This window comes from Sus scrofa, chromosome 15, assembly GCF_054392235.1.
Source record: "Sus scrofa isolate SSC_HxYL_T2T_F1_AM1 chromosome 15, Sscrofa_HxYL_maternal_Yorkshire_Landrace_v2.0, whole genome shotgun sequence".
NCBI lineage: Eukaryota > Metazoa > Chordata > Mammalia > Artiodactyla > Suidae > Sus > Sus scrofa.
The window spans coordinates 117,127,526-117,144,190 of record NC_139397.1 but is presented as its reverse complement, the minus strand read 5'-3'; the positions used below and the strand labels follow the sequence as shown (position 1 = coordinate 117,144,190).

Sequence of the window (16,665 nt, the reverse complement as noted above, 5' to 3'; positions counted from 1 at the left end):
AACTTAGATTAGGTGCCAGTGTCACTTTATATATATGAAGTATTTTTAAATGGTGTCTGAAGACATAACCACGTTTATTTTCTTCTGAGAAAGAAACTGGAGTGTTTCTGATTTTCTTATGATCAACTAATGGAAAAAAATGTTAAAAATATTCATATCAAAAGAGTACTTGAATAATAAGTACTTAATAAGTAGAGAAGTTAAGAAAATTCTAAACTATGTTTATTGTGAGGATGAGTAACCCTACTGATAATTTGAGTTGACAGTTTCAGTTTTTCCTCTCAAACTTTTTTTTTTGGCACACATAGCAATCTTCATTACATGTATTTCTAGGCATTTTTATAAATTCATTATAGAATGTATATCATATTCATTCCCTAAAAAAATCAAAACAAAACTCTTTCAAGCAGGGTGCAGGTAGAAGTCTTAAAACCATTTGTATTACACATGTTTTTAAAAACTTCTTAGAATACACAGTACTTTTCTAATCTGCTTGTCATCCTTGAACAGAGGCTATGCTAATCTATGTACTGTTCCAGTTTTAGTATATGTGCTGTCTACTAAACTTTTTAAATTTGTCAAACCCAAAATATACTGTGACAAACCATCTTTAATTTTTCCCATCCACTTTTTATAGATTTTTATATTTCTAATTTCTCACTCAACTCACCAAAATTTAGTTTTTTAAGAGTTTTATTTAACATCCAAAAGAGCATAAAATTCTCTGAAATCCTTCTTCCTCATCAAAAAAGGGAGTTGTGTTTTGAGAGAAGTTTAAAAAGAGTTCCATTCTGGAAGAACTTGAAATCAGTTCTGAATTCACTATCCAGAAGACCTGGCAAAATCGACCATCTTCACCCTTGCCTGTGCATCATTGTGGTAAAGTAGAGACTGTGAAGCTAACAGTAAGGTTCCTAAAATGCATGTGACTTCATGAGCCTATTCTCATCAAAAATGTTGTTTTTCCTCAGAAACTTGTGTTCGAAAAAAAGCAGCTACAAGGCAAAATGTTTGAGAGGAGGTTGAAAACAGGTATGATGGAAAATATTGTTATTGATTTTTTATAAATGTATTTGGCAGTGAATGTGTACTGAGTTGTCCAATGTAAGCACTGGGATTTTTTTTTTTTTCCATTGGTAGTATAGTAGAGTTCTCTTTCAGTAAACATTTGCTTTTGAAAATCATAAAAGGTCAGTTTTGGCCAACTGCATCAGTCCTTATTCTGCCATCTGTAAAAAATTTAGACTCTGCTTTTTTGAATGACCCTTTAAAAATATACAAGACCTAATTCTATCCTTTACTCTCATAAAACTTCCATTGGACTCCAGTGAGAACATTTTAAAGTTAAGTTCTGAGGAATAAGGGCATTTCATAATGCCTTCTTGTGAGAACGTCCTTGGCAGAACTTGGCCAACTCATTCCTCCTGAGAGTGTCCTATGATATTACTGACTTTAGAGCTTCAAAATAGATTCTTTGCTATAAAGCAGTTGTGCTTCTCTCTCTCTCTCTCCCCGCCCCTCGCCCTGTCTCTCTCTCTCTCACATACAGACACGCACATACACATCTATCTCAGTGTAACCCTATAATTCTAATGTGGTGAACATCCAAAGTAGATGACCTCGGTACACTGAGGACCTAGCCTCCTTTGTCCATCATGTTTACCAGTAGTATGTTTGTTCTCATACCCTACTGTGTGCTTCCCTACTGCTCTGTAGTTAAACATACCAGTTTTTGTATGGGCCACACACTGTACTAAAGATCTATGTACATTATTCACTTAACTCTGTGAAGTAGGAATGACCATTCCTACATTCACTGTGGAGAGAGAGTGGCTAAAAATGTACATAGAATCATACAGTAGAGCCAGAATCTCTGACTCCAAAGCCCTTGATCTTAACTGCTGCACACCTTGCATTATATAGTGTTTCTGCCCTTTGCACACCCTTTTTATAACAAACAGAAATTCATTGTTTTGGGAGGGTCTTATTTATTTACCTATCTATCTGTCTCTAATGAGACTGACTTGCTTAAGATAGAGTCCTGTCTACTTCATCTTCATTTGACTAGAGCAAGATCCATAGGAGTTGAATAAATGAATCTTAAATTTAAAAATTTTGTAATTACAAAATTTCATATCCTTATTATAGAAAACTGGACAAAAAACCCCCAAAAATGTCACCCCTGTCTTGAGTTTACTTTTGTGCATGTTGTGAGGATGTGTTCTAGTTTTATTGATTTACATGTAGCTGTCCATCTTGCCCAGCACCACTTGCTGAAAAGACTTTTTCCCCATTTTATATTCTTGCCTCCTTTGTTGAAGATTAATTGACCGTATGTATCTAGGTTTGTTTCTGGGTTCCTTATTCTGTTCCATTGGTCTGTATGTCTGTTTTGGTACCAGTACCACAGTGTCTTGATTACTATAGCTTTGTAATATTGCCTGAAGTCTGGGAGAGTTATGCCTCCTGCTTGGTTTTGGTTCTTCAGGATTGCTTTGGCAATTCTGGGTCTTTTGTGGTTCCATGTAAATTTTTGGATTGTTTGTTCTAGTTCTGTAAAAAATATCATGGGTAATTTGATAGGGATTGCCTTGAATCTGTAGACTGCTTTGGGTAGTATGGCCATTTTTACAGTATTAATTATTCCAACCCAGGAGCATGAAATATCTTTCCATTTCTTTGAATTCTCTTTAATTTCCTTGATGAATGTTTTATATTTCTCAGCATACAAGTCTTTCACCTCCTTGGTCAGGTTTATTCCCAGGTATTTAATTTTTGGGGGTGCAATTTTAAAAGGTATTATATTTCTGTATTTTTTTTTCTAGCATTTCATTGTTAGTATACGAAATGCAACCAATTTCTGACTGTTAATCTTGTACTTGCTACTTTGCTGAGTTAGTTGATTAGTTTGAATTGTTTTGGGATTGAGTCCTTAGGGTTTTCTGTATATAATATCCTGTCATCTGCATACAGTGGCAATTTGACTTCTTCTCTTCCAATTTGGATACTTTGTATTGGTTTTGTTTGTCTGATAGCAATGGCTAGGACTTCCAATAAAAGTGGTAAGAGTGGGCATCCTTGTCTTGTTCCAGATTTTAGTGGGAAGGCTTTCAGCTTTTCTCCATTGAGTATTGTATTTGCTGTGGGTTTGTCATAAATGGCTTTGATTATATAAAAATATCTTCCTTCTATATCCAGTTTGATAAGAGTTTTATCATGAATGGATGTTGGACTTTGTCGAACGCTTTTTATGTATCTATTGAGATGATCCTGTGGTTTTTGACTTTTCTTTTGTTAATGTGGTATATGGTGTTGATTGATTGATTTTCATATGTTGAACCATCTTTGTGAACCTGGGATGGATCCAACTCAATTGTGCTGTATGATCTTTTTTATGTGTTATTGGATTTGGTTGGCTAAACTTTCATTTGAATCTATATTCACCAAAGATATTGGCCTATAATTTTCCTTTTTGATAGTATTTTTGGTTTTGCTATTAGGGTGATGGTGGCTTCATAGAATGACTTTGGGATTATTTCTTCTTCTTCATCATTTTGGGACAGTTTAAAGAGGATGGGTCTAAGTTCTTCTTTTTTCTTTCTTCTATGTTTGGTAGAATTCACCTATGAACCCATCTGGTCCTGGACTTTTGTTTGTAGGGAGTGTTTGTATTACATATTCAATTTTATTTCTAATGATTGGTCTGTTCAGTTGATCTGTTTCTTCTTGATTCAGTTTTGGCAGGTTGTAAGTCTCTAGAAAGTTGTCCATTTCTTCTGAGTTGCCAAATTTGTTGGCATATAATTGTTTGTAGTATTCTCTTATGGTTTTTTGTATTTCTGCAGTATCTGTTGAGACTCCTCCTTTTTCATTTCTCATTTTGTTTATTTGAATTCTTTTCTCCTCTTGGTGAGTCTGGCCAGATGTTTTTCAATTTTGTTTACCCTTTCAAAGAACCAGCTCTTGCTTTTATTGATTTTTTTCCTAATGTTTTTGAATCTCTGTTTTATTGATTTCCTCTCTGATCTTTATGATTTCTTTCCTTCTGCTGACTTTAGGTTTTGTTTGTTCTTCTTTTTCTAATTCTTTTAGGTGGTAGGTTAAGTTGTTGATTTAATATTTTTCTTCTTTTTTGGGGAAGATCTGTATTACTATGAAATTCCCTCTAAGAATTGCTTTTGTGACATCCCATAGATTTTGAATGATTGTGTTTTCATTATCATTTTTCTCAAGGTATTTTTAAATTTCCCTTTTGATTTCCTCATTGATCCATTGGTTTTTTTTAGTAGCATGTTGTTTAGTCTCCATGTAGTCAGTTTTTTTCTCTTTTCTTTTCTTGTGGTTGATTTCTAGTTTCATGTTATTGTGGTTAGAGAACATGCTTGAAATAATTTATGTATTCTTAAATTTGTTGAGGTTGTCTTTGTGTCCCAGTATGTGGTCAATCCTTGAGAATGTTCCATGCAGACTTGAAAAGAATGTATATTCTGATTTTTTTGGTTGTAATTAAATCTCACTTTTCTGTTGTGTCATTTAAGATCTCTTTTCCCGTATCGATTTTCTGTTTAGAAGATCTGACCATTGATGCGAGTGGGTGTTAAAGTCTCTTACTATTATTGTATTCCCATCAATTTCTCCTTTTATGTCTGTTAGTATTTGTTGTAGATATTTGGGTGCTCCTATATTAGGAACATATATATTTGGAAAGATACATTCTGCCCAGTGTTCATAGCAGCACTGTTTACAATACCAAGACATGGATACAACATAAATGTCCATTGACAGATGAATGGATAAAGAAAATAAGGTATACATATACAATGGAATATTATTCAGCCATAAAAAATAAATGGACTAGTAGCATTTGTGGTAACATAAATACAACTAGAGATTACCATACCAAGTGAAGTGAGTCAGAAAGAGAAAGGCAGATACCACATGATATCACTTATATATGGAGTCTAAAATATTACACAAATAAACTTATCTATAGAAGAGAAACAGACTTACACAAAAAACATACTTGTGGTTGCCAAGGAGAGGCTGGGGAGAGATGGATTGGGACTTTGGGATTAGCAGATGCAAACAATATATAGAAAATGGATGAACACTAATGTCCTACTGTATAGCACAGAGAACTATATTCAGTATCATCTAATAAACCATAATGGAAAAATATATGAAAAAATATGTATTTATAAGTGAATCACTTTGCTATACATCAGAAACTAATACATTGTAAATCAACTCTACTTCAATAAAGTAAAAATAAATAAATAAATAAAGTCACCCCAAGTCCTAGTATCCAGAAATAACCAACTAAATATTTGATGAATGTATGAATTACAAAGAAAATTAGAAACACCTATAGTCTTCTTTTGCTTCAAATACATTTGTATAACAGTGGCATACCATGAATACTTGATTGCTTGATGCTAATAAGGTGAAAAAGAGGTAAAATAGCAAATGTTTCAATGATGAAAATGTTTTAATACCACAATATAAATTAAAAGTCGTGAGATGTGTATATATGTATACATTTTATATATGTATATATATTATAGTATTTATAATATACATGGACACATACAATGGAATATTACTGAGCCACAAAAAGTGAAGTCTTGCCTTTTGTGACAGTCTGGGTGGACCTAGAGGGTATTATGCTAAGGGAAAGAAGTCAGCAAATATTATATGTCCTCATATGTATGTGGAATCTACAAAACAAAAATGAGAAAACAGACTCCCAGATACAGAGAACAAAATGGTGGTGCCAGAGTGGAGAGGGTTATGGGAGTGAGTGGAATAGGTAAACGAGATTAAATACAAACTTCTGGCTATAAAATAAATAAGTCACTGGGATGCAATGTACAGTACAGGAAATATAGTCAGTAACATTATAATGTGACAGATATAACTAGATCTATTATAGAAATCTTCATAATGTATAAAAATATCAAATCACTGTGTTTTATACCCAAAACTAATATAATATTGTATATCAGTTATGACTCAATGAAAAATTACCTCTTATGAACAGAAATACATTTCAGGATTAACAAAAATATCTTTTTTTTTCTGTATACCAGTTAAATAGGACTTTATGTAAGTGTTATAACTAAAAGCAATTTATTGGTGAAAGTCTAGCCCCTAGTGGACAGGAGTCTCTGGTACGCACCTACACATCAAGCTAGTTAGGTACAGCTTAAAGCTCAAGGACTTTGGAATGAAATAGTCTCAAGAATCTTGATATTCTTTTATCTTTTTTTCATAAATTATGCCACCGTTACATGTCTGGCTTATTAGAGCTTTATAGTATTTTAGTTAATACTAAGACTTTTCTATTCCAATCTTAAAAATTTTTTCAAGCTGTGATTTTCTTAGCTTCTTAGGGAATGAAAGAATAAAAATATCTTCCCTTCCCTTCTCTTTCCTTTCTTCCCTCTTTTCCTTTCACTGTCAGTACCCAACATTTTAGCAACATTCACATTTTTCTTTGAGGATGGATTTAGGTTACACTTAAAACTTTATTCCTAGTACACACATGTGCATGCACACACACACAAGACAAAACTGACCATTTCTTTTAAAACTAAAAAGAACTCTTTAGTTACTTTTCTTTTTTATAAATATGATATGTGAAAAAAAGATGAGTGCACACATTAAACACACAAATAAGATAGAAATGAATATACTTTTGTGAATGAAGTAACACCTGATATCTGAATGCTGTATCCAGTCTGAATGTTGATAGTTTCTTAAGCTTGCAAAATCCTTATTATAAACATTGTTATTAAATACACTTTATGATTCAGAGAAACTGTAATTAGATTTCTCTAATCCTCTTGATGATCTAGGGTGTTTGCTTAGTTGTAGAAACTTAACCCAGAAATGACTTAATTTGCATTTCAGATATGTATTTCAATATAGCCAATTCAGCTATACGTGTTCTAGGGATTATGGAAGAAAGTGGTTAGTAAGGGTACAACACTCAAAAACTTTGTCAGTGACACATAAAAAATTAGTAACCTTATGAAATGGTAACACTGTTTTATATAAAGTGGTTAGGAAATATATGAATACTTCAATAAATATGACATTTTACCTTGAAACGGGCTGTTGTTTGCTTGTGGGTATCAGAAGGGTTGAAGCTTGTGAGTTATTGTGAAGTGGTAGAAAGAAGGTTTTCTGAAATCAGATGGGAAGTTCTAATAGCAGATGTAGATGGGTGTGGCTCATAACTCAGGCTGGTGAACTGAGGTAGCTGGCAGATGTTGGAAAGTGAGTGTTTTGTGTATTCCTGTGTGATTTGGATCAATTGGGTGCATTTTCTGCATTCATCTAGTGTCGTTCATGGACGAAATGATGCATAAGCAAGCATTAAATTTGCATTGTCCTCAAATTGTCCCTACTATATCAAATGCATCGGAACAAATTCCCATTTTCCAGACAGTAGCAGAACCGATTGTTCTTTTTGTGAAGACCTAAAATAGAAGAAAAATGACTCATTTGACATGAGAATTATTTAATGTTTAAGAAAGGGTATAAAATATAGCTCATAAACTGTTCTAAACTTTGTTAGTTCCTTTGTAGTACATGTTTTGGCTGCTGTTGTCATCAGCATAATTAAGCTCATTTACTCCATGTTGCTTTAAGTCATACCGTGGGTTTGATACCCTTAAAGTTAAGCAGGTGTGGTTTTTAGTTTCTCTTGAGTTCATGCTTACTTAAACCCGGCAGAAAGCTATGGAAAATGGATTGCAGACATTTAAAAATTTTAGTTGTATAGATGTACAGATGAAATACGAAATTTAGATGATAAAGGGAAGATGAATTTGTTTCTTTGGTCAGAATTAGTTTTATCAATGCTAAAATTTCAGAAGACTAAAAAAATGAATTTTTAAGTGCATTTCCAAGTTAGAAAAATATTTGTTCAGTGCATGTGATCAAAATAAAATTACCATAAAAAACGCTTGATTTTCTCCCCCAAATTTATACCTGTTTTCTGAATTCAAAAAATCAGCACCCATATAGTTTCTAAAGCTAAAACCAAGAGCCATTCTTGATTCCTATCTCTCTCTTATCCCCACCTTCATATCTATTCCAAGCCTTCCAACTCTACTTCTAAAGTACATTGAGAATCTGCTCATTTCCACTGTTAGCATCCTCTCTCACCTGACTACAGTAGCCTCTCAGCTGCTCTAACTTTCCTCTCTTTGTGTGCCATAATCCATTCTCTGCCAAGCTGCCAAAGTGACTGTTGAGAATTATAAAAATCAGATCACATCTTTTCTCATGCTAAACTCCCAGTGGCTTCTCATCTCATTTAGGATAAAGTCTAAATTGGTCCAGGGTCTATAAGGCTCTAGATAATCAGACTCTGTATTATATATCTGAATTCATCTCCTATTTTTCATTCCAAGCCACTCCAGCCACACTGGCCTTGTTTCTGCTCCTTGACACCAGCTCTTCCTTCTGCTGAAATATACTTAGACTTTGAAGAATGATCTTATTCAGATCTCAGTTTTAATCTCACCTCTAGAGTATGACTCCCTCACTGTGACCCTAGCCCCAACATCCACCTATTTTATCACACAATTTTATTTTCCTACAGCTCAAAGTCTGATATTATCTTGACAATTTTATTTGTTTATGTGTTTATCTTTTCTCTTACAACTAATGCTTCATGGGAATGTCATTTTCTTATTCAGCACAACATCCCTGGTACATCTACTGCATGGCTCTTGGGTGCTCAATATATATTTGTGAAATGAATGAATGAAGGTGGAAAAAAAATAGGGACTTTTTCCCTAGAAAAATGGCAGAGTTTTATGTTTTAGAATATAAATGTTTTCAAACTTTAAAGGTAGTATTGAGCCTATGTGTTTTTTCAACTGAGTTAATAAGAATTAATGGTGATAAACACTCAAAGATGACTTACTGTATCCAAAGAACTCTCCTATGTTTCTTTTCATATATTCATATATTAACTCATTTAATTCTTTTTTTTTTAATCTTTTCTAGGACTGCACCAGTGGCATATGGAGGTTCCCAGGCTAGGGGGTCTAATCAGAGCTGTAGCCACTGGCCTACGCCAGAGACCCAGCAACGCAGGATCTGAGATGTGTCTGTGACCTATGCCACAGCTCAGGGCAATGCCAGATCCTCAATCCACTGAACAAGGCCAGGGATCCAACCTACAACCTCATGGTTCCTAGCCGGATTTGTTAACTGCTGAGCCATGAGAGAAACTGCTTCACTCATTTAATTCTTAAAATACCCTTTTGAGGTAGTTACTGTCATCCCAAATCTAAAGGATCAGGAAATTGAGTTCCTGGATGGAACAGTTACTAGTTGGTAGAATTGGGATTTGAACACAGGAGCTCTACTAGAAAGTCAGTTGGCCTAACTACTGTCCTATCTCCACAGGAAGGGCATCTAATCATGTAGCAAGTCATGCTTTCTTTCTGTGTAAGCTACTGCTTAGCACCTAGTACACAACGAAACTCTAGTTTGTTATCCTTCTTATATACTTTAAAGAAAAAATCAGTTGAATACAAGAACCACTACAGGAGTTCCCGTCGTGGTTCAGTGGTTAACGAATTGACTAGGAACCATGAGGTTGCAGGTTTGATCCCTGGCCTTGCTCAGTGGGTTAAGGATCCGGCGTTGCTGTGAGCTGTGGTGTAGGTTGCAGACGTGGCTCAGATCCCACGTTGCTGTGGCTCTGGCATAGGGGTCTGATTAGACCCCTAGCCTGGGAACCTCCATATGCCGCGGGAGTGGCTCAAGAAAAGGCAAAAAGACCAAAAAAAAGAACCACTACACAAACTGCAACACATAAATCCAATATCACTAGAGAGAAAAAATTCTTTTACTAGACTCTTGAAAGAACCTTAAGTATGAACCAAGTTATGGATTTTTTGGTAAATAGACAGTCAAGCTTTCTTTGGATCAGGCATCGACTATCTTTTCTTATTGACTTATGTTTTTAGGAAAGGCATCTGGAAAGTGGCTTGAAATTTATTCCAGAATCATGATGCCAGCCATAGCACACCCTCGGGATACAGAAACAAAAGAAAAAAAGACTGTGACTTTCAAAAAAGTAGAGTGGATGGATAGTACTGGACAGGAACACATCTGTAATTAAAGAAGGACTTCCAAAATTTAGGATGAAAGCAGTAATACCAAGATTAATTCGTATCTATTGGCATGCTTGCTAGAATCTACCTAGTCTACTGAGTCAAAGCTTGGTGTCATGAATCAGAAGATAAAGTTCTTGTCCTTCTCCTGCAACTTACTATAAGCCAGATATATGTATGAATCTTAGTTACTAAATATGTGTACAGTAATATCGTATTACATTTAACAACTTACCTGTGTAGAAGCAAGACATTGGAGTAGGTGTCCACTTAGAGAATATTATAACTTTCATGCACATGATGATAATATTTTGTGGCACGAAAGAAGAGGAAAGGAAGGACAGCTGTGAGATTAATGGGGGCAGAATTGGCAAAGGATATGTACTAACACTTTAAGTTGGGGAAGCCTTGAGATGGATAATTCATCTTTACTGACAGAAACAAATTATGTAACCCACTAACAACTTCTGGAGCTACAGAATCATGGGACTGTGTACCAGGAATTTTGTGTTGTTGTTTTAATTTTAAAATTTGAAATTGAAAAGAGCCAATAAAATATGTTTTTATGTATCTTCATTTCCTGCTTTAGCTGAGTATTAGACCTCAGAAATCAAATTCATCATAAAGAAGTTAAATATTGAAAAAATTGCCATTATTCTATACCAGGTTTATAATATCAGATAAATTAGAGACATACTCCATTGAATGGGGATGTGGAGCTAAACTGCTCTGCATTACAGTGGGAGGAGATATTTACTGTTTTTCCTCATGGGTTGAGGAAGTAGAACTTTGTGAGTCTTAAAATGTGAAGTAGAGGGGAAATCCAGAGAAGTAGCAGCCTGGAAGGAGATCAAGGTATGAGGTGGGGGGATGGAAATAGTGGTCAATGAGAAATTAACTTTGGGATGTGGCCAAGGAATTTCTAAGAAGAGTAATTCTCAAATTCAGTTTTGAATTATTCCCTATTCTATCCTCTTCTCTGATTCTTCCCTATTCCACTTAAAATTTCAATAACATTTACAAACCATGTTCTATTTTGAGGAGTAAAAGACAAGAACTCAAGTGGTATGGGAAGAAAATAGCAACGGCAGAAAGTGAGAAGGCAAGGAATGAGTATTGCCTAAGTGAAAGATGATGAGGAGTTTCTACCTACCTATCACAATTTGGGAAATATTTTGGGAGAGTTCTAGACCTCCTCCCCTTCCTATGGGATGGGGAATTAATCCTTTTTATTTAATTATAACAACAATTAATTCCCCTAAAGCTAAGAGACTTGAGGGTATCCAGCCAGCCTATGCTTTGAATTATATACATAAATAATTGTATTATGGAATCTTTGGAAGACTTCAAGCAAAAGCATTACATAGCCACTAAAGAGAAGTGAGTATGGGGAGATGTAGGATATGAAGATATATCTTCTGTCAATCCATTCACCCTACTTCTGGTAAGAGTCTATTGGGGATCTACCCCTCCCTTCCTTGGTCCATATGGTTTGGTAGAGCATCCTCAATTTCTCCAAGCATGAAACATATGATTTAAATCTCAGCCAATTAATAATTTCAATCCCCTGACCAGAGAAACTTCTTAGAAATTTAGGCACTCACTCAAAATGGCACCAATGAGATATAAGGAGATCTTCTGAAACTCTCATGAACCCCAAATTTAGACTTCCTTCATAAGCCTAAATTATCTGACATTGCATTTACAGTCACAATCCACTTGGTAGTAAAATAGTAGCAGCAGCTGAGACCTTGATGCCACCATTTTACTACATGTGGATTCCCAGGAAGACTCTTGATACAGCAGCTATAACCAGGAAGAGTGATAGCAATGCAATGGCACCTGATAGGAACACTGCAAAAGGAGAACTGGAGTGAGGAAATGGAGAAGAAAGTGGAGAAACTAAGAGAATTTGTATACTAAGTGCTGTGTTTAGTCTACAATAGTACACTATCCTTTTTAATCCTCATAGCAATTATTATTTGGCAGATAAGGTACTTAAGTCTTAGGGTGGCTGTGCAAATTGCCTAAAGAGGAAGCAGAACTTGAATGTTCTAATACTGTATCCTATTCTAGGCTCTGATAATAACTGCCTCTGAAATTCTAAAGTTAAGGAAAAGAGGAGTTTGGGGTTTGGTGAGTTACAGGATTATCACTTATGGGCTCAGAGGAAAGATAATCACACTCCTTGATTCTGTAGGACTTTGATGCTGCCTTCATTCCTCTCCTTTCCCTGCTGGTGTATTATAGGAAATACGAGTTACATCTGTTTAGCACTTTAATTGTTGATATGGAAAATTTGTATTTCTCTTTAAAATATAGGAAATAGATTTTGGTCAATGGTACAAAGAGTTTTAAAATTCAAAGATGTAAAGTTAAGCTACTGTCCTTTATTTTCATTGGCTCTTATTCTATTTGAATGTAACTTACTTTTATCTCTAATAGAGGTGTACATAAAGTATCTGAGTTACTGAAAATTCTGAGTTATCAGTGTACACATTAATGAGATTTACTTGTGGTAGAAGAACCATTTTTTCCCCCTTAAGAATAAGGCATTTATATTTGACTAGCTCTCATTACTCCTATGGTTTTCATTGCTATTTTTATGGTGTGTTCACTTTCTAGAAGAGCCATTTTAAATCTGGGGAAATGGTGATGGTACTGAACCAGGTTTGTTTGCCCTTTGCAAAATAAGCCAAAAGTTGAAACACAATGGCTTCCATCAAAAAAGTGTTTATTCATGAAGTAGGCAAGGGAGGATATTGAAGAACACATCTCAAATCCATATCCTTGAATGTGGGGGGCTCAGAATATTTATGAGAAAAAGAAGCAAGGTGGTGTGAGGTATGAGAGTGTGGGGAAGGGTAATCAGAGATAAGAAAAAGGTGAAGTAATTGTCATTCTGCACAGGCACAACTGAGCTACAGACTTTTGCATGTGACTCATGTTTAGAAAATGGTGGCATTAGTATTCAGAGTGTGGAGTTTTTGAATCTCTGACATCAAATGGTCAGATTGAACATTTGCACAGGCCCAGATGTTTTGTGATCCCAACTAGTCTTAACCAGCTTGAGCTCAAGCTGGGTAATAGCTGACTCCAAGTTCCTGATAAACAACTTGGGCAAATATTTTATTTTTTAGGCTGCATGATGCTTGGAAGACATGCAAGTTTGTGAAAACAGCTAAAGCAAGCCCGATCAGCGAAAGGCAAATTATACTTTATTATTTATTAAGCAAGTTATAGTTTAATGGATCTAACTGATAATTACTCTCAGTTTCAATGAGAGCATTAATATTGTAGAAACAGGCATTCTTATACCGGAAAATTTTAATACTTCTTTTCTAAATGTGCAAAGTGAATTTCTGCATATGGCAAATGCAATGAAAATTGAAGCCTGCTAGTTAACACTGTGAAAGCTGCAAAATTTTATTTCTGTGTTTAAAAAATAGCCATAAAAGGTGGTTTCTAGAAATAAATGTAGATTCCAATGTTGTTTAACTACTGATTTCTGGTTAGGGGTGAAAAAAGAAGACACCATCTTCAGCATGTGGAACTAATGTCAGGAAAACCTTTTATTGTCTAAAAGAGCAATTACGCACTTAAGAGCTCATCCCTTTCCTCTCTTCCTAATACAATCGACAGCAGAGATTTTAAGAAGCATTTGTTATACATTTATGTTTTTATGGTTTTTTTTAACAGTGATTTTTTATTTTTTATTATTTTTTATTACTCAATGAGTTTATTACATTTATAGTTGTACAATGATCATCACAATCAAATTTTATAGAATTTCCATCCCACAACCCAGTGCATCCCCCCAATCCCCAAACTGTCTTCTTTGGAAACCACAAGTTTTTCAAAGTCTGTGAGTCAGTATCTGTTCTGCAAAGAAGTTCATTCTGTCCTTTTTTCAGATTCCACATATCAGTGATAGCATTTGATGTTGGTGTCTTATTGACTGACTGACTTCACTTAGCATGATAATTTCTAGGTCCATCCATGTTGCTAAAAATGCCGGTATTTCATTCCTTTTAATGGCTAAGTAATACTTCATTGAGTATACGTACCACATCTTCTTGATCCACTCCTCTGTCAATGGACATTTAGGTTGTTTCCATGTCTTGGCTATTGCAAATAGTGCTGCAATGAACACTGGAGTACATGTGTCTTTGCAAGTCATGGTTTTCTCTGGATAGATGCTGGATCAAATGGTAGTTCTATGTTTAGTTTTCTGAGGCATCTCCATACTGCTGGGTCAAATGGTAGTTCTATGTTTAGTTTTCTGAGGCATCTCCATACTGTTTTCCATAGTGGTTGCACCAATTTACAATCCTACCAACAGTGTCATAGGGTTCCTTTTTCTCCACACCCTCTCCAGCACTTATTGTTTGTAGCTTTTGACTCTCTTCCTAATATAATCAACAGCAGAGATTTTAAGAAGCATTTACTATACATTTATTTCATTCTCCATATTCTGGGTGTATTTTGAATTTCTTTAATCCAGAAACCATCCTCCTCTTCATTATCAATTCTGAACCACCATGGATCGAATGGCATGTTAATAATTAAGATTGAAAGCAACTATTAACATTCAGTTATTTCCAGAGGAGAGAGGTTACTTCCCTGAATGCAACTTTTACTGAAAGGGCAAGAGAAAGCCAAAGTCAGTGTGCTTTCCTTAGGAAAGCTGAATTAAAAGAAATAAAGAAATATCTCCGAAACATATTGTGCTTTTAGTTTAAATCCATTAGGAGAGCTTAAATAAGAATCACATGTGTCCCAAGATAGATCCTTTGGTTCCAAGAGAGATCCTTTGGTCACAACATTGTAATTTTATTTATTTATTTATTTTTTGTCTTTTTTTTTTTTTTTTTTTTTTTTGCTATTTCTTTGGGCCGCTCCCATGGCATATGGAGGTTCCCAGGCTAGGGGTCTAACTGGAGCTGTAGCTACTGGCCTACGCCAGAGCCACAGCAACGCGGGATCCGAGCCGCGTCTGCAACCTACACCACAGCTCAGGGCAATGTCGGATCATTAACCCACTGAGCAAGGGCAGGGACTGAACCCTCAACCTCATGGTTCCTAGTCGGATTCGTTAACTACTGCGCCACGACGGGAACTCCACAACATTGTAATTTTAAATTGGTAATTATTTGGGGATATATAGAGTAGTTTCTATATATTCAGAGGGCCTGGAACCATTATTCTCATTGGCTGTAAACCAGTATAAGAGACAGCTAGGGAAATTCTCTGAATGAAATTCAGAAACTAGCTGAGTGTCTCTTACACCTCGGCCAACAAGGCAACACTTACGTTAAAAGGGTAGGAAAGGCCAAAACACACTTTCCATTAACCCCACCCTCAGCACAATGCTATGTAATCAGGAGGTAACTCTTTCATCTTCTCCCTGAGGAGTGAAAGGTTTGGTTGCCACATCTAGAGCCACACTTTTAAGACTCACATCTGAGGTATGGGCCCTCCAAACGGATCTGAAAGCCAACAAAGCTTGTGTTCATATAGCAACAAAACAATTCTTAATGGGCTTTAGGGGACTCACCAGGGCTATCCTCTCAAGGTCAACTGTAAAGGGAAGAGGCAAAAAATGCCCCCCTCTCAGTATTTCCTTGAAAGTTTGTTTGCGTACATTAAAAACTGCTGCCTGATGGTTAGCTTTCTAATTTATCACACATCTAATGACAAACTGCCATTGTTCCTAGAGGCTGAGGAAGCCAATAGACACTTGCTCTTTCTTTTCCCTTTAATTCATTCCAAACCACCAGTATCTCTGTAGTAGGAGCTTATACATATGCCTGTGCCCAAGCTTTAGTGGTTGCTACCTGAGGGACAGGTCCACAGTGTGCCTGGCTCTGATATCTAATAGAGCATGCATTCACAATTCCTATAGGACTGTAGCAAACAGAGAAATAGTTTCAACCGGCCATCCCCTCAGGGTTTAACACAGAGTAAGCAGGCAAAAAAAATGCCAATTCCTCTGTTTTCCATCAAAAAGGGCTTATTTGCATATTTTAAAAGTTACTGCCTGAGGGTAAGTCTTCTGATTTAGTATGTATCTAGGGATCCTCCACAGAGACCAGGGAAACTTGTGAACACCTCCTCATCATTCTTTCTCTGGCCTACTTCAAGTCACCAATATCTCCATGGAAGAAGCTTGTACACATCTCTAGTATACCAAATTTTGTGGCTGCTAATCAAGGGATGGACCCCTGAACCATTTGACAGTAATAGTCAACAGGGCTATAGCAAACAAAAAAGCATATCTTAATGGACACAGTAGTACCTCCCACTTCCCTACCATACATGCAGATATGTACTTGGGTCAAGAACAGAGGAACACGAAAAAACACTTTTCTTCCAATTTCTCAGTGAAGGGGCCCCAGCTATACACTTTATCAGCTGCTATGTAAGGGTCTACTTTCTAATTAATGCGTATCTAGGTGCTAACTGTCATCCTTCACTTTGGAATGATGAGAGCTCTTAGCATACCCTTAACTACTGGGAGGCA

General features: G+C 35.8%; 2 pseudogenes; one reads left to right on the top strand and one right to left on the bottom strand.

Moving 5' to 3' along the window:
* The window catches only part of LOC100521341 (protein spire homolog 1 pseudogene), a 166,516-nt pseudogene that overhangs the window by 78,851 nt on the left and 71,000 nt on the right, over positions 1–16,665 (top strand).
* On the bottom strand, positions 466–566 carry LOC146396072 (U6 spliceosomal RNA; annotated as a pseudogene).